This window comes from Pelodiscus sinensis, chromosome 2 (genome assembly GCF_049634645.1).
Source record: "Pelodiscus sinensis isolate JC-2024 chromosome 2, ASM4963464v1, whole genome shotgun sequence".
Classification (NCBI taxonomy): Eukaryota; Metazoa; Chordata; order Testudines; family Trionychidae; genus Pelodiscus; species Pelodiscus sinensis.
Genome location: NC_134712.1, coordinates 230,977,421 through 231,004,413, shown reverse-complemented (window position 1 = coordinate 231,004,413; position 26,993 = coordinate 230,977,421). Strand labels below are relative to the sequence as shown.

Here is a 26,993-nt window from a genome sequence, read left to right as displayed (position 1 = left end):
TTTTAAAGAACAAAGTTATGACACAATTTTACTATAGAAGTGGTACTGACTGACCTATAGCAAAAGATCCCTCCTGGTGAAATCATGATGCAATAAACATGCAATATTTAGTTGGCCAAATAAGATTGCAGATGCTTTAATCTTTGTTTTTTGTTTTGCTTACTCTTGAAATAATGCAGGCAACAATCTGTAGTTTTCAGATTGCATTCCATCACTGCTATTTATGCACAGCAAAAGATGGGTCAGATTAATTAGTGATTTGAATCCATTCTTTCTGGCATCAGTGTATCTCTTGATTTTCATAAGAAGTTTTCAAAAGCTTGCAAAGAGACTTTTATAGATTAAGATCTGAGTTTGCTTAGGAAGAAAACAATTATTGAGCTAATGGACAATAATAAGAAAACCAGTATGGAAAACCAATACCAGTATGGATTCCTGTGGTGAGCTGCTGCCTTTGTCTTTTGGCATTGAGGAGCATATCTAGACCCCCGCCCTCTGCTTGAATCTCAGTGCTGGGAGGATGTACAAAAGGACATGGTGAGAATAATCCACTTCTCCAGGCAATGGCATGGCTGCACATCTGTTCCAGGGAGGCTTTTGTGGCATAGTTGTGGAGTAACTTATGAGGCTTCTGTATGTGAGTATCCTACCCATGCCCCACGTTTCATTCATTGCTGTGGGGCTCTCACAGGGATAGTATTGTAATAGTGATGTAGCCATGTTAGTCTGGTCTTGCTGAAATAAAAGACAGGACTATGCAGCACTTTAAAAACTTGTTAGTCTTTAAAGTGTGGCATAGTCCTGGTCTTTTGTTTCAGGGATAGTATTGTGCCACTCAAAGTAGATCTCATTGACTCCAGCGGGAGTTGGACGGGTCCCTACTGAGCAGTGTCCCCACAACCAGCACCTCCCTCTTCCGCAGAGGGCTAAATAGCTTCTGCAGCCTCCCTGGCTCTCAGTACTGCCTGGACCATGGCGCTGAATCCCCCCAGCTCTCAGAGCCATGCAGAGTGCACTGCATGATGCTCCAGCTGTAATTTAAAGGGGCCTGAGGCTCTGGTGGCAGCAAGTAGGAGCCCTGGGCCCCTTTGAATTGCCAGACCCCAAAGTAACTGCCCCCTTTGCTTTCCCCTGTTGGTGAGCCTGCCCAGCAGAGCTCTATCAGTTTATGTGAGGAAGGACCATCCAAGCCAGAGAAAGGGGATGGATTTGCCCTTCAAAGAATGTAGGTGGTGTGTCCTTGCTTTCTATCATGGCATAGAGATCTGATAAATTAGAAGACATCTGTACTTGCTGTGGTGACTTTCCCAGTCTTCCCTGTGAATTCTGCAAGAAACCTGAGAGGTTGCAGTACACATGCAGGAATTTTTAGTGGCCAAGATAAACAGTTTCCCATTAAGCAAAACTATTCTCTGGAACTAGCAAACCTACTCAGTTTACCAGGAGGCTCAGAGAGGGGGTAATCGGAATGGAAAGTTAAATTAACCAAGAAATTTCTGACTTGATATCTAGCCAACACTTCTTTTCTGTTGGACAATTAGAAGTCAAGAAAATGTGGCCAAGAATCCAACTATTCTACTCCCAGCTTTTAATTTACTAAACGTACTTGTACTGTATTTATATTACACGGTGTATTGTATTTTACAGGGGCTTGTAATATTGTCTCTTGGCAGGAGGAAGTTGTTAAACAATTGCCCTTTTACATCTGTCAGCTCAAGGCTATTCAGATTTATTCTAGTGGAAGCTGAGCCTTTCAAGTATTTCCTCACATTCATTTCTCCTATCTTTCCCATTAGAGACAGACTCTTCCAAACCATATCCAGGGCTTTGGTGAATGGCAGGCTACTGTGGGCAATTGAGAACTCACAGTATTGCACTTCAGTGTAAACAAACAGGTTAGATGTTTTTTCATATGGAAAACCTTTTCAGGAGGAGTTCTCACACACTTTTTCTCAGGCCCAAATCCACAAGGGCAACAAAGGGATGCTACATTTCTCACAAGGGATAGTGAAGCTCAGGCCTAATTTTGAACTACTTGAACATTGCTGTTTTGAAAATGTGACTAAAACTGAGAACTAATATGTTCAGTTACCATTAAAGGGAGATTGTAAGCAAGGAGTAGAGAGAGAGAGAGAGAGAGAGAGAGAGAGAGTAGAGATGACAAATTCTAATGCTGCTGAGAAAAGGCAGAGTGAAAATACTGTATAGAGAGGTTGTCAAAATAGACGAAGGGAAGTTCATCCATCCTTAGTATTTATTCTAAAAGTTAAATCAATGTGTGAATGGCCATTACAATTTGACGGGGGGGGGGGGGGAAGCGGGAGGGAAGTTTCTGCTACCCATCAGATCTGCAAGAATTTCTGATAATTTGTATTCCGCTCAGGAAATCTTGGCAGCATAAAGAAACTCAAACTTCTAAGATGAGGGGGGCTTCTCTAGTCTTTCAGCACCATACAGATACTTTAAATTGAAGCAGATGTTCTTCAAATTATTCAGGAGTAAATCCAGAGTAACAGTTCCAACTTCAGTGGGGCTACTCTGGACTTAACACTGCTGTAACTCTCCTGGTACAAAGTAATTAAATGTTAAAAATATTTGTTCCAAAATGCAACAAGGCTGGTCAGTTTTATCCACAGCCCAAGACTAAAGTTAGTCATTTGTAATTTTTGTTAATTATTCAGGAACAAATATTTTTTATGGGTATGTCTAGACTACAGGATTTTGTTGACAAAAGTGGACTTTTGTCGACCAAATTATACCTGCGTCTACACTACTGCTGAGTTCTGTCGACATAATGTCAACAGAACTTGGCAGTTTTGTTGACGGTGGTAAACCTTATTCTATGAGGAATAACGTTATTGTCGACAGAGTTCTGTCAACAGAAGGTGTTAATGCATCTACACTGTCCTTTGCGTCTACACTCTCATGTCAACAAAACGGCTTGCTTTGTCGACAGAACTGGATGAAGTCTAGACGCTTTTTGTCGACAGAAGCTTTGTCAACAGTATCTGTCGACAAAGTCTCTCTAAACAAAAGCCTGTAGTCTAGACGTACCCTATGTGTTTTCCTTTTGTCTGTGTGAGGGAACTTGCACAATCTGTAAAATTATGGGAAGGAGGAACTGCAGGCGTTCTGTAAAGTTGTGGACAAGAAGAGGGAGACAGGGTGGCTACTAGAGGGTCAAAGATAGGAGGAGGAGAAAGGCAGTTATTATTGAAGTCAGGGTGTGGATAGGAGGGGAAGATGTATTGGAACCAATCAGAATCCAGACAAGGTTTAATTGGGAGATGGACAATGGTACAGGACACTTTTCATTTTTTGGAACTGTTCTTTTATCCCAGTTTCAAATGCATCAGGTCAAATTTATGCCAATTGTCATTACTGTTACTGCAATGGATACACATCAGGGATAAATTTGTCACAGAGAAATCAACTGCATTTTACTGTCGACTACAATGACTCAATAATTATTTGCATCAGCTGAGTAAAATTCTGCTCTCAAATCCATAGTGGATCTCAGCTGTGACATTTTGCTTTCTCTACGTGCATAGAACTCCCACTGGTGTCAATGGAAGATATTTTTAATATATTTTCAGAATGCATTGCTCTGATGGAAGAAATCCATGGGAGTCTTCTTCACACATGGCTTGATCCTGCATGGTGCTGAAGGGAGTAGAATGCACTCAGCATTTTCCAGGGATTGCTTAGCACCTTGCAGTGTTGAGCCCATAGAGACTATAGGCCTTGAGATTTAACTATGTAGAATTGAGAGCAGAAGTTCCCCCCCTTCATTTGTATGACTTATTTACCAAACAGATTCTAACAACTTGACAGTATTTATGGCCTAACACAGCCATCCTCAGCGTGTGGCTCTTTGGCTGTCATGGAGTGAGAATTTTATCCAAGACAAAGAGAGCGGAGCACAATTATGCACACAGAGCAGCGCAAAGAACAGAGAAAATGGCTAGATGCCATCAGAGATCATTCAGGATTCCGCCAAAGTGGGTGACAATCCCTCCAAGCTGCTAGACAAAGAATTGGTGAGGGCAAACACTGAATATTCCCTCCTCCTACACATACGGTATCAAATGAGCACAGAGAGTCAAGCAAATAATTGGGATGTGATGTCTTTCCATTGTATTACAAGGTTTACAGCATGTGCTTTCAGTATGATCTGAGATGATTTGTTATATTGGAAGTTCTTTGGGGCAGGGATTCTGTCTTTGTACAGCATGCATAGCACTGAGCACCATGGCCATCATGAAATATTGCAATATGACTATTAAATAATAAAGCTAGTAATAATATTTGCAGTAGTTCAAGCAGACACAGTGTGGAATGTCTGAAAGCAAACAGAGATGGAACATCAACATACCATTCCTATGTAGTGGCTCTTTACAAGCCATTCACTAACAAAGTGGCTCTGTAACTCTGCTAGTGTGAAGATGGTTGGTTTCACTAACTGAATTCTCATGTAGGATGAGGATAACTTACTTTTGTTTTAAAACAAACAAAAACATTCAGTCTAAGAACTCTCAACTTTGTGATTCGATCTCTAGTAAAATCCAGGAAAAAACAAAGCTTAGACCTTAGACCTGCTCTCTATCCTTCAATTATTTCTTTGTCAGACACTGTGAAGTAGGGAGAAAGGTGCATCCTAAGCTTTAAGTTTCTTAGAGAAATTCAGCTTTCATTTTTGCCTTTCTTTTGACACTAATGCAGCTCTAGTGGTACAAGCCAGGGCAGAATGTAACCTCTTAAGGTATTGCTACTGCCAGCTAAACATGTTTTCGTCAGTGGGCATGACAGGTCTTAGGGGATCTGGCCTTCCTAAACTTGTTTAACAACCTTGCATTGGGCAGGTTGGAACTTGCTTCCATTAAGAACAAATGCATTTGCATTTGGGTGGAAATCTTTGTCTGCTGACTTCAGTAGGTTGACTATAAAGATTCATTACATGGTATTCATTTGTCTCTGCAAAATTTGCTGGCAAGCCCTACTTCATAAGGTGCATCCACAAACTCTGAGGTAAAAGTTACTTTGAATTAATGTACTGTGAACATTAAGGAAAACCTAATGTCCTTTAGATCACAAATCCAAATCTATTCAAAGTCCTAGTATTTTATATTTAGTTTAGGGGCACAATAAAGATGCTCTTTGTATATTTTTCTGCTTGCATACCTTTTTAACCGGCTATTTAACCAATCCAATCATCTTTTTAACTACTATCCCTCATAAAGCAGCAACTCTAAACAGTGTCACCTGCAAGATTAGATCAGTCTTTGTTAAACCACATTAGTATCCCTGTGTTCACACCTCATTCCCTTGGGGAGTTCCATCTGCATAACAAGAGCCATTAGTTCTGCCCAAGATTTCAGTTTGGAATATGACAAATGAACTGGGAGGGGTTTCTGAATGATTACTCCCAATCTTTAGATAACATTATGTGCACAAGAGAAAAAAAAGATTTTTTTCTCACTTATAAATTCAAAATTAAGATTCCACTTTAGTATAGGACAAAGATAAGTTACCTGTGATTTGTAAGACACAGGGTAACATAATTTTCCTAAACATGAGCCGTCATTTCTCCTTTCATTTGTATTCTGTTTTTTTCTTTTCCTGGAACAGGAAAAATATGCTTAATGCTTCTCAGTCAAAGGGGAGGAGGAGCATGGATCAGCATTCAAGTCATACTCCCCATTACTACTTGGCCCAGTTTGGGGCAGATAATGGACCAAATTCAATGTGGAATCCTGGTCAAATTCCACCTGAGACTGTGAGAGGTAAGAACAAGTAAATCTCCCAAGATTTTCTTCATCTCTTTTTAGTAAATCTTCATTTATGGGCTGTTTTCTAGTACCTACTTCTCTTTGTCATGGCTTTGTCTATTTCATTTCCCCCCTTTATTTTATTACGTGGGCTATTTCCTCAGTTTCAAATGTGGTTAGATGTTAATAGATGTTTAGCTGCATGTATGTATTCCCTCTGTGTGCTGCCCTAGCCCTACACAGACAGCAAGTACGGCAGAGCGCTAGTGAACCACCAAATGACCACAAGATCCATTAAGGGGACAAAGGCACCAGACAGTTTTATTGTCAACGAAGCAGAGTACTACTATCCTGCAGATGCTACCAGACTATTAAGACATGTATGCCCTTGACACTGGAACAGCTCATTGAATGGTGGGATGTTCTGTTCCTCCCTAGACCAGACCAAGGTCACTCCTGTGAGATGCATCTTCATGCCCCCTACACAAAAAAGTTAGTACTGCCCCTTGGGCATAGTTGCTGTAGTTACTGCCTCCCATCCCTCGACATGACTAGTTATCACTCACTCATCATCTTGCGCATGTTGGTTTAATGAAAACATCGCTATTGCACACTGTCATGGTGACCGTATCTTTTAGGAAGGGTCTGTGTGTTCCTGTTAACTGTGGGGAATGGTTTTGTACTGTACTTGATACTGGGGCGTTCTGGAGCCTCAGGCCACTCTCAGGGGAAGGGATTGGGGCAGCTGCCTAGGGCCCCAGGTCACTGTTGATACTACTGGCTCCCATATCTGGAAAACTGCGAGTTCAAGAAGGGTGAGTAGGTTTTAAAAATCTATTTATTAATGCTTTTAATCTATTGGTCAGTTTCCCATATAAAAGCACTTGCAATAGGGATCTTTAAGCAAGGAGCTGGAACTGCTACATTACAGGCCATTACAAACACCATTTTTAGGGGTGACTGTACCGTGACCATAAAAAAATCTAATTGAGAAAACATCGGCTTCTCAGCCTCCAACTTCAAAATAAAATTCTTTGGATTTTTCTTTAGACTTTAAACTTTGATTTTTTTAAAAATCATACAAATTATAGAATTGTGTTAATCTTCTCTGTCATGACAGAACTGTTCCATCTAGTGCTGTACTATTTTTGAGTTGTGTGTTCTACTTCTAAATAATAGTACACAGGGAACAGACCCTTAGCTCTACAAATACCACAGAGGTGCATCAACTCCTGTACAAGGAAATTTGTTAGAGTGACAGGAAGAGACGATAGAGGAGATGTGATTATATCTCTGGCTTTTGAAATGTTCTTATTCTACAGAGAGAGAGAGAAAGAGAGAAAAGAGCAGGAGCGAATGTGTATATGTTAGGAGTACACATCCATGAAAACAGACCAAAAGGCTTCCAAATACATTTGTTTTGTCTAGCATTGTGAAAAACATATGTTCTAGGGAAGCCAGGTTACTAAGTCCTCAAATCCATTTACTCGGGCTTGGAACAGTTGTTGTTTTCCATTTCAATAGTTATTAGCTTGTGGAGTTTTTTTGCGCTATCAGCAAAGCTCAAAATAAATACAATTTTATTAGAGCTGATGAGTTCAGGAACAGATGTGAGATCTCTTAGTATGCAAAGGTGTGGATCCCATGGGACAACTGTGTTGAGGATGAGTTCTATTCCCTTGCAAGACCCAGTGGTTCCTAGAGCATGTGAGGTCTGGACGCACATCAATTGTACAAGTGTAGAGAAGAAAGATATTTTACTAGATATGGGTATTGCTTGCCCATATTTTGTCCTGTTTTAATGCAATTAATAATATATGTCCAATGATGATGTATTTAAATTTCTTTACTGGGACTGATCCCATTGTATTCCATAATATTAGGTCCCTCTAATCTGGCCCATAAATCATACAGGGTCTTAAAACAGCATCTTCCAAGAGTCCCTGCTATATCCCATTCATGAAAAGTGAATCCCAATCCCAGGACAAAACTGACTTCCTACGTCATTTCCCCCCAGGCAGCAATCAGCTGACCTCATTTCCCCAGTCCCGTCCTCAACTTCCCAAACAATTATCCTAATCAATCCTTCCCTGGAAGAAAACTGAGCAAGCAGGTGGGTCATTATCCTAATAGTTTTTGGCAATTTGGAAAGAAAATTGAAATGGAGTAAGAGCTTTAACATTAAGAGACAGCTGCTGCATTTGTGCAGTAACTAAAATTCATAAGGATTATTGCTGATTTCATAAATATGCTCTTAAAATAATAAATATTTCCTTTTTACTATAAAAAACATCATAAAGAGTCGTGGTATCATTGTGATATACTGGATACATCAATCCAGTTTTTAATAATTCTTCACACCAGGGCCAACCTTGCCAATACACAGATTATGCAACTTTGTAGGGCACTCAAAAACTGGGGTACATCTGGGTCTTAATGCCACTTATCCACATGTTCCTGTCCCTGTTCTGTGGTGCTACAGCCTGGTGAATCTCACTCCTGATAGGACCTAGTTAACTTAAAAGTGAAAAAACCCTGGCCCTCTAGCAGAACACTGAACCTGTGAAAGAGCCATTCAAGTGGTAATGAAGCCATTTAACAGTAATTTGGAACTCTCAGGTATATACTGACATTTTCTGAATTTATTGTTTTAGTCTTAGTTTAAAATTTGCATTAGTGTGTTTCTGAAGATTATAAAATCACATATTTAAAATATCATAGACCCCACATCTTTTAAAAGCCTCTCTCTTCTCTCTCTGCAGAGGGTAGCCGAGTTAGTCTGTAATAGGAAAATCTTAAAAAACAACAAATAGTCTAGTAGCACTTTAAAGACTAACTAGTTATAAGAAGCTGTATAGAATCTAGTATTGGTCATCTTCCTTTCCAAGTGCATACTAATGGGTCTTATCAGCCTCTTGTAACTTTTTAGTCTTTAAAGTGCTACACAACTATTTGTTGTTTTTTAAGTTTTTCCTGTTACAGCCTAACTCGGCTATCCTTCTGAAGTGTATCTGCTCACTTTCTTTTTTTTTTTCCTCCCCTCCATTTTTTTTTCTTCTCCTCCTTTCCCTCCTTCCTTCCCTTATTTATTCTTGGATCTAGACTTCCAACACTCCTATCTCTGAAGAAGTGGGTCGTGCCCACGAAAGTTCATGATACTATGTACGGGTATGTCTACACTACCCTCCTAGTTCGAACTAGGAGGGTAATGTAGGAATACCGCACTTGCAAATGAAGCCCAGGATTTGAATTTCCCAGGCTTCATTTGCATAAGCGGGGATCCGCCATTTTTAAAACCCCGCTTGTTTGAACCCTGTGTCGCGCGGCTACACGGGGCACGAACTAGGTAGTTCGAACTAGGCTTTCTAGTTTGAACTACCTAGTTCATGCCCCGTGTAGCCGCGCGGCACAGGGTTCGAACGAGCGGGGTTTTAAAAATGGCGGAGCCCCGCTTATGCAAATGAAGCCCGGGAAATTCAAATCCCGGGCTTCATTTGCAAGTGCGGTATGCCTACATTACCCCTCTAGTTCGAACTAGCGGGGTAGTGTAGACATACCCTACATGTTTTGTTAGTCTTTAAAGTGGTACTAGACTATTTGTTGTTTTTTAAGTTTTTATTGTTCTTCTCTGTCTGTTAATTAGGCATCTGGTCTCTGATCCCATAAGTGTCTCAGTGTGGCTAGCCCCCTACTGAAATCTGTGGGGCTACACAGGAGTGAAGGGTCCATCCATGTGCATGTGACAAGGGCAGAAATGAAGCCCCAAATACACCTTGTAATAATACCATATAAATATATAGATTTGTTGGTACATAGCATTGTGTTCCAGATTCTTAAGGATAAATAAAAAATAATGGGCGTCTGACGTTGCAAGTCCATACTAGAAGATCATTCCTGACCGTAAAGCAGCAGGTTTATTGATTACATCCTACCTGGTGGAATATACTGGAATTACTAAAATATTCAAAATGTCCCAGACCACCTTCACTATGTCTTGCATGAAATCTGAAACGAGGCTATTTCTAATCAAGTTGCTCTAAAGTCCTGGGGTGAAATCCTGATCCATTGAGGTCAATGCAAAACTTCCCCTGACTTCAATGGGGCCAATATTTAACTCGATCTGGAACGCAGAGGTGACTTTTTCAGGTTATTATACTAAGTATTTTAAGCCTGGTCTTATTTATATATTCCAAAAAATCTAGAGATTCTGGCATTCCTTTATTGGTAGCATTTTGCTATTGCCCTTACAATTCTGCCAACTGACCACATGCAATTCCAAAAAGTACATCAAAATGTCATGCCTAATGCTAATGAAATCTGCACAATACACTCTGGCCGAGAAAGATATTGTTGTTATTAAAATCGGAATGTGCTAAGATATTGTTGCCATGAACAATGCTATCTTTGTGCTTTATTTGGACTGAAGAGCTAGTGAAAATAGGCCACACAAATTGGAATTTGCCAGATGGTTGCATGTTTAAATTCTGTCCATCCATTCAAGTTTGCTAAAGGCTTTCTGTTGCATTATTGCTAGTTATGTGGTGTGCAATATGTAATGAGACCTCTGTTGGTGAACACCTAGCTCTTCTCTGTAGACCTCAGAGCACTTTACCCACGAGGTATCACCAGTCCATTTCACAGCTAAGAAAACAAAGAGATGAAGTGATTTGCCCAAGATCACCCGGTAAGCCAAAGCTTGTACTAGGGCCTACATCTTGGAGATGAAGCCCAGTTGTCTATATACTGGGCCACACAACTTCAGCCAGTTACTGAGGATTAGATGTTTTATACCCAGCTCTTTGTATATCTTCTTTTTTCTCTTTAGGTTAAGGATTGTTGCTTGGTTAAAATATCTATAAAAGATGTCGGAACACTGTTTTTGGTTTATGTCACCCAATTTACAGTTGGGAAGTGGTGAAATTTGTTGTCTAAATTAAAAGTATGTGGCATGCTGGGGTATTAGAAATAGAGCTGCCACTTTTCTGAGTTGGAGGTTTGGTGCTGCTTTTGTGTGATAATAATAAAACTGACTAATAAAGCTATTTTATCTGTAATAGATTCCTATATTTGGTACTCTAAGAGTCTACATGTCTACTTTTCAAAGAGTGACTAAGGTTGATATATAATAGTCAAAGTGTTTTCCCATAACCTTCATTTAGAAACCAGGCACATTTTCAGATATTTGTTTTGCAAGAAACAGGCAAACCATCGTTAAAACATAGATTCAGAGTGTCATTTAAAGAAAATCTACCACAAGGTAACACTCTTTCCATTGTTTCCTTTTTTCATTTCTATTTTTTTTTCATTTTTCATCTTGTATAAACCTTTAGAAACATAAGAACAGCCATACTAGGTCAGACCAAAGGTTCATCTAGTTCAGTATCCTGTCTTTCAACAGTGGCCAATGCCAGGTGTCCCAGCGGGAATGAACAGAACAGGTAATCCAGTGCTCTGTTCCCTATCACCCATTCCCAGTTTCTGACAGAGGTTAGGGACACTCTTTCTGCCCATCTTGGCTAATAATAGCCATTGATGGATCTAGCCTCCATGAACTTATTTAGCACTTTTTTGAATCCTGTTAGTCTTGGACTTCACAACATCCTCTAGCAAGCAGTTCTACAGGCTGACTGTGTGATGTGTGAAGAAATACTTCCTTTTGCTTTTTTTTAAACCTGCTACCTATTAATTTAATTTGGTGACCTCTAGATCTCGTGTTATGGAAAGAAGTAAATAACTCTTCTCTATTCACTTTTCCCACGCCAGTCATGATTTTATAGACCTCTAACATATCCCCCCTTAGTCATCTCTTTCTAAGCTGAAAAGTTCCAGTCTTATTATTTCTCTTCATATAGCAGCTGTTCCATACCTCTAATCATTTGTGTTGCCCTTTTCTGATATTTTTTTAGATGAGGTGACCCTATCTGTACGCAGTATTCAATATGTGCGCATACTATGGATTTATATAGAGGCAATAAGATATTCTCTGTCTTATTTTCTGTCCCTTTCTTAATGATTCCTAACATTCTGTTTACTTTTTTGACTGCCGCTGCACACTGAGTAGATATTTTCAGAGAACTATCCACAATGACTCTGAGATCTTCGAAACTTTCCTTCAGTCACTTCTATGGTCTCTATTTAGCTTAGACTAATTTGTCTAAAATCTTCACTTCATTTAAATTAGTCTCTCTGAAACCTGCCCTCTGCTCACTTGGCCTTTCTTCCTTATTCTATGTTGACTTTCACAGCTTTCTTCCTCTCATTATTCTCTCTTTCCTTTTCCACTTAGGATGGGGAAAGGTGGCAAGTCAAATTCCAAATGTGGGTAATATGAGAATATCACATAATGAGCAGATTATAGAGTAAATGTGAGGGTGTCACTCTCCAAAGACTTAGTTTTGCCTTTTTTGGGTATAGCAGAAAGTAGCTTTTGGAGGGTTAGGAAAGAGAGTATGTGTCCCCAATAAGGCAAGAGACAAAATCACATACAAAATTGTAAGCATGTGGTTAGCCTGGTATAATGGTAATAGGATTGCTCATGTACTTAGATACCTTGCTGAATCAGGGCCATAAAGAGAACGAAACTGCAAGGCAAAAGATATGGTACACTAACTGTGCTCCTCAGGAATAGCCATGCTTCTCTTCTGTCTGCTGCTCACTAGGCATATCAAAGAAAGAGAGAAACTCTGTCTTAATATTTATGGAGGAAAAGATAACCCCAACCACCTAGGGCCACTCAGATTTCTGATAGTGACTTTGTTGTACATGAGATGGTAGGAGAAACGTGAGTTGCACAGGAGTTCTCTCACCTTTCTACAGGAAAACTCAGTTTGACCAAGGACATTCTGTGCAGGCAAATTCCAAAATGCCTCCCCACAATCCATCAGTAGCAGCTACATCAGGATATTTTCCTCCACAGGATTGTATGTACCTATTGCCTAAAATCTGTCTCCCTCTCTGTTAGACAGTGCAAACTGACATCTCTAAAATCCCAGGGTTAGCTTAACATTGATAAAAGCCTTACACTGAACCATTATCCTCTCTCCTTAAGTTTTAAGCTGCTTTCAAAAGCACAGTGTTCACTAACAATAATGAATCAACTGCTAGCCTCCTGAATGCAAATATCCTGAGATACACACATTCATAATTTCTAGTACTCAGAATGGAGGAGGAAGAGAATGGGAGGGCAGAGCTAACAAGTGTAATGAGATGGAAGAGCTTACAGAAATTTTATTTTCTGCAAAATAATTCTCCACTCTGTTTGAAACTTTCTTTTTGTTCAACAAATATTCTGACAAAAAGCCATTGATGTACACTAATGATTGCCTGTTGTTGCTATCCAAAAACCTCCACAAGCTACTATAAAAGTCAAACCATTTGTTGAGCAATGATTGCTTTGGTTATACTTCACCATAGTGTAGTATTTGCATTTTATTATTAACATAGTAATGGACTCTATGATTATTTTCACTGAAGTTTTTGCTTTAGGGTCACTGCCACGATAAAAACATTATGCTCTTAAAAAAAATCCTGTTCAGAAAATTTAGTCCTTTTCTATAGACCTCGCATCTGTATTTGTATAATTGTTTGCCTTCTGCTGGCCTTCACTTCCAGATCCATATCTCCAGGCCACCTCTGACCTTCTAAAGTGAAATACCACAACCTTAGCAACTCAGATTAGAAAAGATAGGTCACGCTAGAATCAAATGCTGTATCATCGGTCTTCAGGTTGAATTTTGTTGAAGCTCTTCTTGCCCTATATTTATTGTCATATGTTATGCTGTTACATTTTGTATGTAACATGATGGGGAACTGATTTGTGACTGGGACTACTAGATGCTATGGTAATACAGATAATAATATTAATAATTAATAAACTTTTCTTACTCCTGTAAATACCAGGGCTACATACATTTTTAAAGCTATCAAGCAGAACAAATTTGTCTGAGCACTGAGTTACATGCAGAATGTACTATTGGCTTATTTTACAAGAAGAAATTGCCTGGTGGGGTCTGATTATGTCAAATGTAACCCGTTACTATTTGATAATCTCATCTGGGAACTCTTGGTGCAGAAATGACTTTTCAGGAGTAGGGGGATGTCTCTATGGAACAAACACATAATCAAATAGAGTGTCACATGTCTTGGTAGGCACCTGCTAAAACTGGTTTCTTAACAGGATTGGTTTTCTCTTAAGGTACAGCAGATTTGTATTCTGGAGAGGGGAGAGGGGGTTTGGCCCCAGGGCAGGAACCCACAGGGCTTTGGCTGTGCTGTGGGAGGCACGCACTGACTTCCCGGGGGGGGGGGGGGCAGGAAGAATCCTGGGAGGAGGCGATAGCAGGGGACTCTCTGCCCACTCTCCCCTGCCCTCTCTCCCCTCTCCCCAGCCCCCTGTTCCCTCTCCCCAGCCCCCTGTTTCCTCTTCCCACTCCCCAGCCTCAGAAACCTGTCCCCACTGGCACCCTGTCCAAACAGGATCCCTGCCCTTCTCAGAAATAAAGACAATGCAGAAACTTTTTGTGTTTGACATAATATTTTATTTGAAAATGAAGCCTGGCCAACAAATCCCCAATTGGGGTCAAGCCCCAGTCTGGCCACAGCATCATGACGCTCCTGCACTCCCCTTTCCCCCAGACCCTAGATCTCAGCTTATCATACGCTGGAACCTCCTGCCCTGAGCCCCTCACGTTCTCCAACCCAAATTCCTGAACCCTCACATCCAGAAGTCTGTGGCCTACTTAGTACCCTAACCCTACATCTGACCCCAACACTGCCTGGCCTGAAACTCCCTCCCCAAGCCAGTGTTCCTTTATCCACTTCCTCCTGCATCCAGATTTCCTCCCAGAGCTTGCACGTCTCACCCCTTTCCGCACCCAAATCCCTCATTCCCACCCCGGAGTCTACACATCCTGTCTCAACCCAGCGAGGGTATGTCTAGACTGCAGGGCTGTGTCTAGACTGCATCCCTTTTTCGTAAAAGGGATGCAAATTAGACATGTCGCAATTGCAAATGAAGCGGGGTTTAAATCTCCCCCGCTTCATTAGCATAAAAATGGCTGCTGCTTTTTTCCAGCTTGGAGCTTTGCCGGAAAAAAGTGTCAGTCTAGACGCAGATCTTTCGAAAAATAAAGCCTTTTCCGAAAGATCCCTTATCCCTCTTAAAATAAGGGATCTTTTGGAAAAGGCTTTATTTTCCGCAAGTTCCGCATCTAGACTGGTGCTTTTTTCCGGCAAAGCTCCGAGCCGAAGAAAAGCGGCAGCCATTTTTATACTAATGAAGCGGGGGAGATTTAAATCCCCGCTTCATTTGCAATTGTGATATATCTAATTTGCATCCCTTTTACGAAAAAAGGATGCAGTCTAGACGCAGTCCAGGAGTTTTTCAGGATTCCGGAGATACCCCAGAAAAACTCTTCTGCATCCAGGGATGCGTTTGTTCTTTCACTTCTTTTAGTGGAAGAGCAAACATGATCTTTCGGTCACCCCTATATTCCTCTTTCCATGAGGAATAAGGGGGCTTCCAAAAGAAGGAGATTTTCTGACATTTGGTCAAGTCTAGACAGGCCAAATGTTGGAAAAACTTCTTCCTACAGAAGAATTTGGGGAAAAAAGCAGCAGTGTAAGGGGTTGGGGATAGCAAATGATGGAGAGGAGGAGAACAGAGAGGGAGGGGCTTCAAGGAAGGGGCGGTAGATCTCGGCTTGTTCTGTCATTTAAAAAGTGATCTTGGGTGTAAAAAGGTTGGAGACCATTGGTTTAGAAGCTTTAATGTTTCAGGCAGGTCATTGATAAATTTTTTTCTAAATTGATATCCTCACCTTGTCCACTGCTTGGCTTACACAGATATTATTACCTACTATGTAAAATGGAGTTTCATGTGTTGGACTGGGGTTGTGGGATGGTTGCATAGACCTCATTAAAAGCAGTGAGCTCTAAAATAGTTACTCTCTGTATTGTACTGTATTGTCTTGAGTGACTAAAGTGGATATTTGTATCATCTCCAGGAATGTCTGTAACAAGCCATATTGAATGACATGTCCTAAATTAAGAACATCTTTACTTTCGTTCTAATGGAATTCCATGAGGCTAACTTCAGTGCCCTCATACTGTCTGAATACACAGGAGATGTTCTAATAGCCTATAGAATGGACAGAACTGCTGTGTACAAGGGACATCAAATTGGTTGCACCAGAAAGAGCTGAGTTGTTGTTACTTAAGTGGTTTGCTCCTGACAGCATTGAAGGCACCTAGTGATTTATAGCACTGGGGTAATTTTGAGATGTTCAGTTTAGAAGCTTTAACAGGCAAGTCATTGATAAATTTCTTTAGTTAGAATGACTGAAATATAAAATAGCTTCAAGAGAAACTCACATAATAAATCATATTTCTGACCTTAAATTAGCCTTTAATTTTGGGGATGCAATTTGCAGGCTCAAATACTTTCAGACATATGACCACGTATAACTACAAAAATATAGGCCATTTGCTAACATCTGGTTCTACAGCTCTTCTAACTACAGGTTTAAAACCAATTCAATTCCACATATACAAATATTATTTATAAGTTACATTAATGCATCACCCATTTATCTCAATCAAGGATCAGGGTCCCATGTGCTAAGCACTGTACAGACAAGTAACAAAGACAGTCCTTGGCTCAGAGAGCACATCACGTCTGTGTTGGACAAAGTGTGTAATTAACGTTTGGAATGGTTAATAAAAGTTTATTATAATGAACTGGATAATATACTGTCCCACTGATAATATTAGATGATGTGAAGCTAAAAACTGAAGTTAATGAGGAAATTCACTTTTCTTCTGCCAGGGCATGGCTCTTTGAAAATAACTTGCAGAACTCCTCCAATGTGTCCAATGATTTTAAGCTATACTGCTTTGCTATTAATGTTCCTGAAATGTATGGCTTCCTATTAACCATAACAGCCAGCTAGATCTGATCAGATCCAAACTATGTGAATCAAGTGACATTTCTGGTACATTAGCATTGCAATATAATCACAATTTTTTTATTTTGAACTGAAAATTGGCCAACTGGCTGAAAACAGAAGTTAGACATTTTAATCTGGAAAGATAATGCAGCCAGATGAATAAAAAAACTGTGCAAAGACCTCAGCATTTTCTCCTTATATTTACTGTGTTCCAACATCCAAGTTATGATTTTGAAAATAAAAAAATATAGGTATGCAAATGTTAAAATGCAGGGAGGCTTATTAGGTGTTGTGATACAGAACAGGGTAATTATGCTGAAACATTTCAAGCATTTAAATGTCAGTACTAGGAGATGCTAAATGTAGTTAATAATACAATAACGGTTGTTTTTTGAAGCAAAAAATAAAGGAAATGTATGAGAGGCAAAAGAAAAATAATTAGTTAACATGATAATAGTAATAACGCTTAGCATTTAGACAATGCTTTATATCCTCAAAGCACTGTACAAATACTGTATAATTGAAACCAGCTACTCTACATGTTTTGTTAGCTTGGTTTTGAGCAGCAGTAAGAAAGCCAACACAGTGCTACTGTTTTGTAGCTAGAAAAATATTGCAGTATCAGTAGAAAGAAGTAAAATATTACCATATATGGGGCACTACTAGACCTCCTCTAGAGTGCTGATTCTAGTAGTAGTAACCTTGCCTTAAAATGGATATAATTGCTCTTCTGGGGTTGCACTGCGCAGAAACCAAAATGATATCAAGCTTCAGTAATTAAATTATGAGGCAAGACTGAGAAAATGGGTTTTTTTTTTTAGTAAAACACCAGAGACTTCTTGGTTTAGTGACCTAATTGCTACTTTTATCTTAAAATGATGATAACTGATTAAAATGAGCCATGCAATTCATTCACATTTGCCCAAGTGCACACAAGCATATAATCAGGACCCAAATCTTACGACTTGCAGTCAGGCCTGACAATGGGGAAAGGAGAGAACCGGTAGTTGCCCTGGGGCCTGGTCATTCAAAAGAGCCTGCAGCAGTAGTGACCAGGAGCCCCAAGCCCTTTAAATTGTGGCTGGAGTACTGTGAGGCATGCTCAGGATAGCTCTGAGGGCTGGGAGGAGGGTGCAACACGGTCCAGGTGACGCTGAGGGCTGGTTACTCTGACACTGTCCCTTCTGCCTGAGGCTCTACCCCATACTGGAGTGTGGAGCTGCTGCCGCCCCCTCCCTTGCTCAGGTGCCTGGCAATTCTGTCAGCCCTCATGCTTGCAGTGAAACAAGGTGCTTTGTACGAAAGGAGGGTTGGGATCAAGAGCGTGCCAGATACTGGAACCTATGAGAAATGAATAGCAAAAATGAAATGGGAAAGGTATGAAGGAGCCACAGGTCCTTTCCTATTGCCATCATGCATTTCCCTGAGAATGAATGAAGAGAGAGGAAGTTCAGTTGGTGACATGAAACCACAACATCCCATGTTACACAATGACACCACGAATACGATCATGAGAGTGAGGGAGTGGATGTAGCAGTCCATTTCCGTTGTGTTTTTCAGGCAGTACAAAGCAAGCAAAATCTGAAGTCTCCCGAGATTCCTGGATTTTGGTGGAGCCCATAGCAGGCATAGTGCTGGCGGAGGGGGCATGTCTGCTGCAGGGATGGGGAGGGATGTGTACCTGCTATTCCCAAATAGGGAAACATACACACCGGGTGAAACTTAGAGTAGCATCCAGGGTGCTCTCATTTGGGCCAGGACCTGACCTGGGGAAGAGAATCAGGAAGCTATAAATGGCTCCCTAGCATACCAACCTCTGCCCTACTCTGCCCAGCCCAGCTGAGTGCCGATGAAATCTGCTCCGCTCTTTCATGTGTATGCCACATACAGGAATATTTACATGTTGCAACTCTCAAACTGGTTTCCCCCTTAGACTTAGATCTTTCCTACCAGTTCCCTGAGTGTGCTAAATTTTGCCTTCTTGAATCCATTGTATTTATTCTGCTGTTTTCCCTCTTAACATTCCTTACAATCATGAACTCTATCTATCATTTCATGATCACCTTCATCCAAGGGTGCCATATTGGGAGAGCAGGGACGTGGGGGTGCTGAGGCAGCAGCTATGCACACTAGGATGCAGCTTGCTTTTCTTCCCATTCCCCTGACAATAAGGGTGTCTCTAGACTGGCAAGATTTTGCGCTAAAGCAGATGCTTTTGCGCAAAAACTTGCCAGCTGTCTATACTGGCCGCTTGAATTTGCGCAAGAGCACTGACTTTGTAATGTACAAAATCAGTGCTTCTTGCGCAAATATTTTCACGCTCCCGCTCGGGAAAAAACCCTCTTGTGCAAGAATACAGGTAACCAGGAGATCAGAGTCAAACAGTAGGAGCAGGTAGTGCAAGAAAAGCAGTCCTAAGCTGGGGAGCACAGTTGCATGGACAACCTCCTGTCCCTGAGTGTGGTTTAAATAAAAGCTGGAAACTAGTCAAGGCATCCAAGATTCCACCAATCAGATCCCAGAACTGAAGTCTTCTGTCAGAGTTGAGCTTCTATTCTGGCAACTGTTAGCTGCTCACTGAGCAAAGGTTAGAACTTACTCTTGAGGGCACAATTCATTAGTGTCCAAGACCTATGGTCCCTGACCCAGCACCCGCAGGTGATGGGAAACCTGGCTTTTGGGGTTATTCCTATGGAATGGTTGTGCAAGTATGGGGTGTGTGTGTGTGTGTGTGTGTGTTTGTTTTTGCCATCGGCGCCCAGGAGCACTTCTGAGACCTAGCCCTTCCCAGTCAATAAGATAGCAGAGCTTGCCACATTTATGTTTAGAGCACAGTATCTTGGGAATCATGTACTTGTATTGGTGAAAGAGGTGACTTGATTTTATGAGAGAAAGGGATTTCTGTGTAGGGTTTTAAAAGCAATACATGAAATAATGAATGTATCTTCAGAGAAGCAGGATAGTTGATGTACAAAGTGATGGGATTTATCTGTTACAGGATCTTAAAAGGGCCAAACAACCAAAAGTCCAGCTTCCAAGCAAGTCTGTCAGTGCAGAAGTGCTCCATGGAAAGCCATACCTGTTATCCTACTGTGATGCAGGAGAGTGATACTATTTGAAAACGTATGTCCGCCCACATCTAAAGGATCCTCCTCCCACCTATAGGGACCATGCACTGAACCCTGGAGTCCAACTGATTATGGGGGACAAAGAAAAAGAAAAATGGGGGCAGGTGTGAAGGTCAGAGAGCCAAAAATAGGGAATCAGATGGAGACACCGAGCAGAGAGCCCCAGACAGTGCCTACTGCTCCCCAAAAGCATTGAGGGAGCCAGCAGATGCTGCTCAGAGGAACTCTGCCTGGTCAGAAGGAGAATGATGGATGGGAGGTATAGAAACCCCAGGATGATCAGAGCTTTCCCCCTGGTGACCAAGGAGAGGTTTCTGCAAGTTAATGAGAGCACCTGAAGCCAATTAAGGTCCCACCTAATAAAATCCTCTGTTTCAGTTGGACGGGAGAAGGGAAGGAGAGCTGATCTTAGTTTGGGGCATACTGATGTTGATAAGAGGATCAGTGTAGCAGGGGAAGGGAGATCCTGTCCAAGCAGGGCAGAGGGACTCCCCCAACACAAAGGACTGTGAGAAAACCTGCCCAAAATGAAAAAGAGTAAAAAGGCTGCAAAGCTAAAGGGGCTGCTCCTTTTGTTCCCTCTCCAGGACACTAGTGGAGCTTCAAGACTAGGGGCAGGATGGTGCCCAGACTCATCATACCAAGAAAAAATGCAGGACCCATCATAGCATCAGCCGTTTGCCACACCACTAAGTAGGTGGATCCTTGCCAGTGATCCCTCTAAGCTGGGTGGCAGCACAACTCCACAGGTGATAATCAGCTTCGCCCAGTCAGAGGCTCAGGGCATGGAGTGGACTGACTGGACGGGGCTGATCAATCACCTGTGAAGCTGTGCTGGTATGCAGTTTAGAGGGAACACTGGTCCTTGCTGTCAATTCCTTGAATAGTCTGTTTGTGCTTTTTCCAGGTCCTCTCACTTCTTCCTGAGTTCAATTGATCTGCAATACTAGATTGGAAGTGGCCATTTTGGGAGAGGATATGGATAATTGCAGGTGGAATTGGGAGTTGTAGCTATAGCTGGTAAAATAGGGATTTGTAGTATGTAAACTCCTCCTAAGAGACAAGCAAAGACCAATCATCATGGTGATGCTTAATGTAGCATTGCAAATACTACTCGAGAATTTGTTTGATCATTTCCATTTGGCCATTGGACTGGGGATGATAAGTGGAGGAAAAGCACATATGTGGACCTCCCCCTTTCCCTGAGACTTGTGCCAGAACTAGTCCATACCTGGGCTGTCTCTTCAACAGAGGGAAGGCCTGTGCAAAGAATGAAGAGGACCCTTTTGGTAAAGTGGTCCACTACCATGAAAATGTATAGTAAACGTTTTGGATTCTGGTAATTCTACAAGCAAGTCTACGACAATGGCTATCCAGGGTTGAGAGGGAGTGTTCAAGGGCTAGAGAAGATGGCAGTATTTGTGGTGTGGTGTCTTGGTGTGGGCACAAACATTCAAACTGCTTAGAAACCAGACTGCTTACAGCCCAAGGTTGAGGTTCTTCCACTATAAGGCGCACAAAACCAGTCATAACAAGAGCATCTGTTTCACTACGCTTCTGGAACAAAAAGTTATACAAGCAATTCTTATATAGATGGACAGAGGAGAGATCTTAAGGATTCAAACCCATGCACACAGAGAAAAGGTCAAGCTTTATAAGCTTAGAAGCTGTATTGAGTTCAGAGAATCACATTACTTTTACCATCTCAGAGTCTGAAAAGCAGAAAGAATGCGAAAAGGCCACCAAATGATCCTCCAGATGAGGACAACAGGCCTCTTCTAGTGCTCCCCACAACTAAATAATGGAAGGCAAATGTGTTAGTCTGAGCCATTTTCTCCCCAAGGACCAGAATGATGGGAAGAGGAGGAGCTATGAAGCCTCCTGAGTAGCCTTCAGGCATCTACACCCTCTGCATCCTTCATACAAGTCATAGAATCATAGAATCATAGAATAATAGGACTGGAAGGGACCTCAAGAGGTCATTAAGTCCAGCCCCCCGCCCTCAAGGCAGGACCAAGCTCCACCTACACCATCCCTGACAGATGTCTATCTAACCTGTTCTTAAATATCTCCAGAGAGGGAGATTCCACCACCTCCCTTGGCAATTTATTCCAATATTTGACCACCCTGACAGTTAGGAATTTTTTCCTAATGTCCAATCTAAACCTCCCCTGCTGCATCCTGACATGGACTAATTCTTTGACTGATTCAGCCATTTTGAAGATCAAAAGATATTTCCATTTGGGAGTCACTTTGAAAAAATTGCATTAGCAGTAGTTTTAATAGACAACGCCTTCCTTGACAACTTCAGCTACCCTGCAAAGGCAATGGGATATAAGCTTGTCTCATGCCTCGGCCTTAGCTATAAATCCGTGGTCCCCAACCCGGTGCCCGCGGGTGCCATGTCACCCGCCGGGCCCTTTACATGCGCCCGCGGAGCAATCTGGACTGGCCCCGCCCCTGGGCGTGCGGCAGGTGCCAGCCCCGGGCGCATGGCCGGCCCCTGCCCTGGGTGTCCTGCACGTGCCGGTGCTGACCCTGACCCCGACCCCCACGCGTGCCCTTGCCGGCCCTGGTGCCGGCCTTGGCCCCGCCCCCGGGAGCACTGCGCCAGCCCCGGCCCCGGCCCTGGCCCTGGCCCCGGCCCCAGCCCCGGGGGTGCCGCGCGGAACCTGGGCAGCCCCTGCCTGGGATCGCGGTACATGCCGGTGCCGACCTCGGGCGTGCGGCGCATGCTTGGCCACGCCCCCAGTCACGTGGCCTGTGAGCGGCCCCGCCCCCATACGCGCAGCGTGTGAGCGGCCCCGCCCCCAGGCGCCCGGCAGCCCCAAAATGTTGGGGACCACTGCTATAAATGATGGAAGCCTGATGCAAAGTGTACAAGCGGTAGGCCCTTCAGTGAACCAGTTGACATATCTGTAGCATAATCTTTAGATAACTTAAAGATCTTCCTAACTTCCAAAGGCTTCAAGAGGGAATTCAGGCCCTATTACACGTCATTCTCTACTACTGGGCTAAATTTCCACAGCCAGATACAGATGGAATGAGTCCAAAGGTACAAGGGACAGAGATGTCCACTTTGGAAAGCCCGTCTTCACTCCTATATGATCTCCCAGATAGAGGGCAGACTGCAAAGATTTATAAACAGTTGAATTAACATTACATCAAGTAAAACGGTCCTGACATAGTTGGTCTCATAAGCCATGTTTCATTATAGATTGCTGGGTTATTACTGCTAAAGACAAGTCCAACCTCCAGGTTCCTGACTTCCCCCCCAACAAGATGAAACACAAAGTATGGAATATCTTCTCCAGATGGAAACAATACAAAGTTTCCAGGGGACAAGAAAGTTTAGGCTTTTTTGCTCTCTTATTCTTAACCCCAAAGAGTTCAAGAGATGACAAAGTAGTACTTGAACACAAGTTTTTGAGAAAGTTTCTCCGAAAATTTAGGTTCAGAATGGAGACCATAAAATCCATTTTGGCAACCACCCCTAAAGGATGACAGATTTAAAAGATGCTTACCTTTGACAGATTTAAAAGATGCTTATCTGCACATTTTCATGTAACCGTCATACAAGAAGTCTGAAATTCCACTACAAAGGATAACACTTCCAAGGCACTTCTTTATCCCTTTGGATTTGCATTTGCCCCAAAAGTTTTTAACTTTCTAATACCACATGGAGATTCCTGGACAATCTTTCTGATCAGTGTTCCCTCGCTGGAAAGATAAAAAGGCAATTCACTCTACAGCCAGCGTTATAGAGTAGCATGGGTTTATTATTACATTCACTAAGTCAAATTGTTCCAATGTGCATGTTACATTTAGGAGTCGTCATAGATACCAGGTTACACAACGTTTTTCTATCAACAGACAGGATATGTAACATGATAGAGTCTATCTTTCATGTCAGCAATCACCCATCTTCATGTATAAAGGCTCTGGTGACATTGCTCAGTATGGTTATAGACTGCATCTACAGTTTGCTATCGGTAAGATTTCACATGCATCAACCCCAGCAGTTTCTGATTTCTGAGGCCACAGTACCCATCAGACCATCCCTAGATTTCTGACTCTTTTGCTAGTGGCCTCCAGGTAGAGATGCCAAGTCTCCTGATCTAGCTTCTATCCCTTCAGACAGTTTATCTGGGTATTTAACTTCCTTTTATATGGAGAACTTAAATGGGCAAAAAGTTCTTTTCTGCCCATGAACACAAGATGTTGGATTCTCATAAAAAGGCAGCAGGCTCCAGCCACCAGAATAGACATTTCAATACTAGTTTGGGCAATCAGACTAGAGTAGCAAAGGCTAAAAATAAACATCTATGCAATATATCCAGGTTTGCAGTAAGACAGTAGCACAGCTGGGAACAGAACTCAGAAGTTGTGATTTCCAGTTCTTTCCAGACCCACTGATTCCTCTCACTTAAATGAGCTTCACTAAACTCTGTTTGCATAATCCAGGATTAAACTGAGAGAGCTTTACGATGTGTTTGCCCTCCAGATCGGAACATTTATTTTTGACCATAGCTAATAAATAGTTAATGCTCACTTTTGATTAAAAGAAACCTTTGCTAAGAAAAAACAAACCCAAAGTAAAACTCATAAATTCCTTAAATATCACAGAGATTTTTTTAAAAAAATAAATATATATAAATAAAACATTAGTGCACTCAACAGAAAATAATATCATTTTGATTTGAATCTGAAAGTACATTTGTCAAAACTTTAAAGGAAAATGTAAGCAGTTCTGCCAGATAATTAACAGAATTTTTACAATGTAAAAGATAGTACTTCAAAAGCACTCTTACTAATTTATCTTATCTTTGCATTTATCCACTTAGGATTTTTATTATATTTCTAGTCATAAGAAGTAATCAATAGTTTTTCTAATCAATATATGTTTTTACTTGTGATCCAGAACCTCCGTTTAGACCCCAAATCTTGCAAACACCTTATTCACGTGAATAATATTCAACCTGAGGGAATGACTCTTGTGCCTAGGAGAAATCATACTGACTTCATGGAGGCCTACACGGGCATGGAGAAAGGAACCTTCATTTTCTGACCTCCCCTCTTTTATCTGTGATATTTGTGAAGTACATATTTCCTATGTCTCATTGAAAGGCAACATGGCTCCTCAGTGCTAATTCACTTTTGAAAATAAGACCCGGCCTCTTAAGACATTTAGGCACTCTTGAAAAATGTATCCTTGGTATTTTAAAATGGCCATAACAGTGATATTATTACGGTGAGCTGCAAAGCAAAAATAGAAGACACTTTTGTTGAGTCTAAAATTCTAAGTGAGGTCAGTAATGTGTTTTAAATCTCATCTATCCCAAATACGCCCATATCACAGAACCAGATTATAACATAGTTTTCCCTTAAGTGTTTAAAACATGGTTCAATTTGTAATTTAGAGGAGACCAGTCACTGTCTGATTAATCAGTTAGTGTACTTAAAATAAATGTTGGTGCAAGTTTATTTTCTGTAAAAATTATGCGCAACCACATCTCTGAACACCTTAACTTCAGAATCAGTCCCTTAACTAGGGGGATGTTTACACCAGAAAATTATTTCAGAATAACTTATTTTGCAATAATAACTCTTGAAATAACAATTTCTAAATAGTACATCCACACTACAAGGCGGCATTGAAATAGCTCAGAATTATTTCAAAATAGTACGTTCACACTGTTTGGTGCTTCTATCGCATTTAAAGCCCCTGGAAGCATTCCAGGGAGGGTACCAGGAGGGCAGTCACTTCCTGTAACTGCTGAGACACGTGCTTAAAGGGGCTTCTTTCTATGGTTACGTCTCAAATGCCACTTCTCCACTGCCTACCCGCTCTTGGGACACCAAACTCACGCTGTGTGCTCTGGTTGTCCTTTCAGATGCCACAGAACTTACAACATGGAGCTGGGGCTGCTGCAAAGCCTAATGTTGTGCCTCATGGCTCAGTTGCTCCACACTGCCCACATGCTGCTTCAGGACCACAATGAGCAGCCTGGACCAGGGTACCTCTTCACTCAAGCCCTGGTGCTCCTGCTGCAGCAAATGATCCTCAATCCCATGTGCACTGTGGAATGCCACTTCTAGCAGAAGGAAATCAGTTCTGACTGGTGGGACCACATCATCTTCAGCGATGAGACAATCAGCAGTGGCTCCAGAACTTTCACATGTGGAAGGCCTCCCTTGAGCTCTGTGAATTGCTCGCCCCTGCAGTCTGGCAACAGGACACCCGGCTAAGACCTGCCATCCCCCTGCAGAAGTGTGTCGACATCGCACTGTTGGAACTCACCTTGCCGGACAGCTATTGCTCCATGGGGAAGCAGTCTGACATGGGGAAATCCATGGCTGGGGTTGTGTCCATGCAGGTAGTCAAGGTAATCAACATCATACTGTTGTGGAGGGTTGTCACCATAGGGAACATCAACCCCATTGTTGCTGGAATTGCCACCATGGGCTTCCCCAACTGCGATAGAGGGGGAGGGCATAGACAGAACCCATTTCCCCATTCTGGCCCCTGACCACTGTGCCTCAGAGTTTATCAGCTGAAAGGGGTACCTCTTGATGGTGCTGCAGGCCCTAATGGACAACAAGGGATGATTCATGGACATTTACATTGGATGGCTGGGGAAGGTGCATAACACCCGCATCTTCCGGTACTCGAGCCTGTTCCAAAGGGAACATGCCAGAACTTTTTTCCCTGACTGCATCATAGGGGTTGGGGAACATGGACATGCCCATGTGCATCCTGGGCGATGCAACTTACAGCTTGCTCCCCTGGCTGATGAAGCCCTACACAGGCAGCCTGGACCCCAACAAGGAACAATGCCAGGCTCAGCAGGTGCTCTGCATCATGGTCAAGTGTACCTTTAGTCATCTACAAAGGAGGTTCAGGAGTCTCTTCACCCACCTGGAGCTTAGTGATTGAAATATCCCAACATGGTAGCAACCTGTGCTCCATAAAATATATGAGAGCAAGAGGGAGACTTTCCTGCCAGGGTGGGGATGGAATTGTGAGGGAGACTCAGGGATGGGGCTGGGACTGGCTCCTGCCTTGGGTACCTTGGGAGGCATCAGCTGCCTGGGAAGTCCTACCACCATGTTTCTGGAGGCTCTGGCAGCCCCAGAGGAGGTTAGACAAA

General features: G+C 42.1%; 1 long non-coding RNA gene across 1 annotated transcript; it reads left to right on the top strand.

The window, feature by feature from the left end:
* The first annotated feature begins 171 nt into the window (after positions 1-171).
* Positions 172-26,993, top strand: LOC142826850 (uncharacterized). The gene is made up of 3 exons (XR_012901117.1): positions 172-637; positions 5,629-5,783; positions 25,737-26,993. It is a non-coding gene; the product is annotated as an uncharacterized LOC142826850 (long non-coding RNA).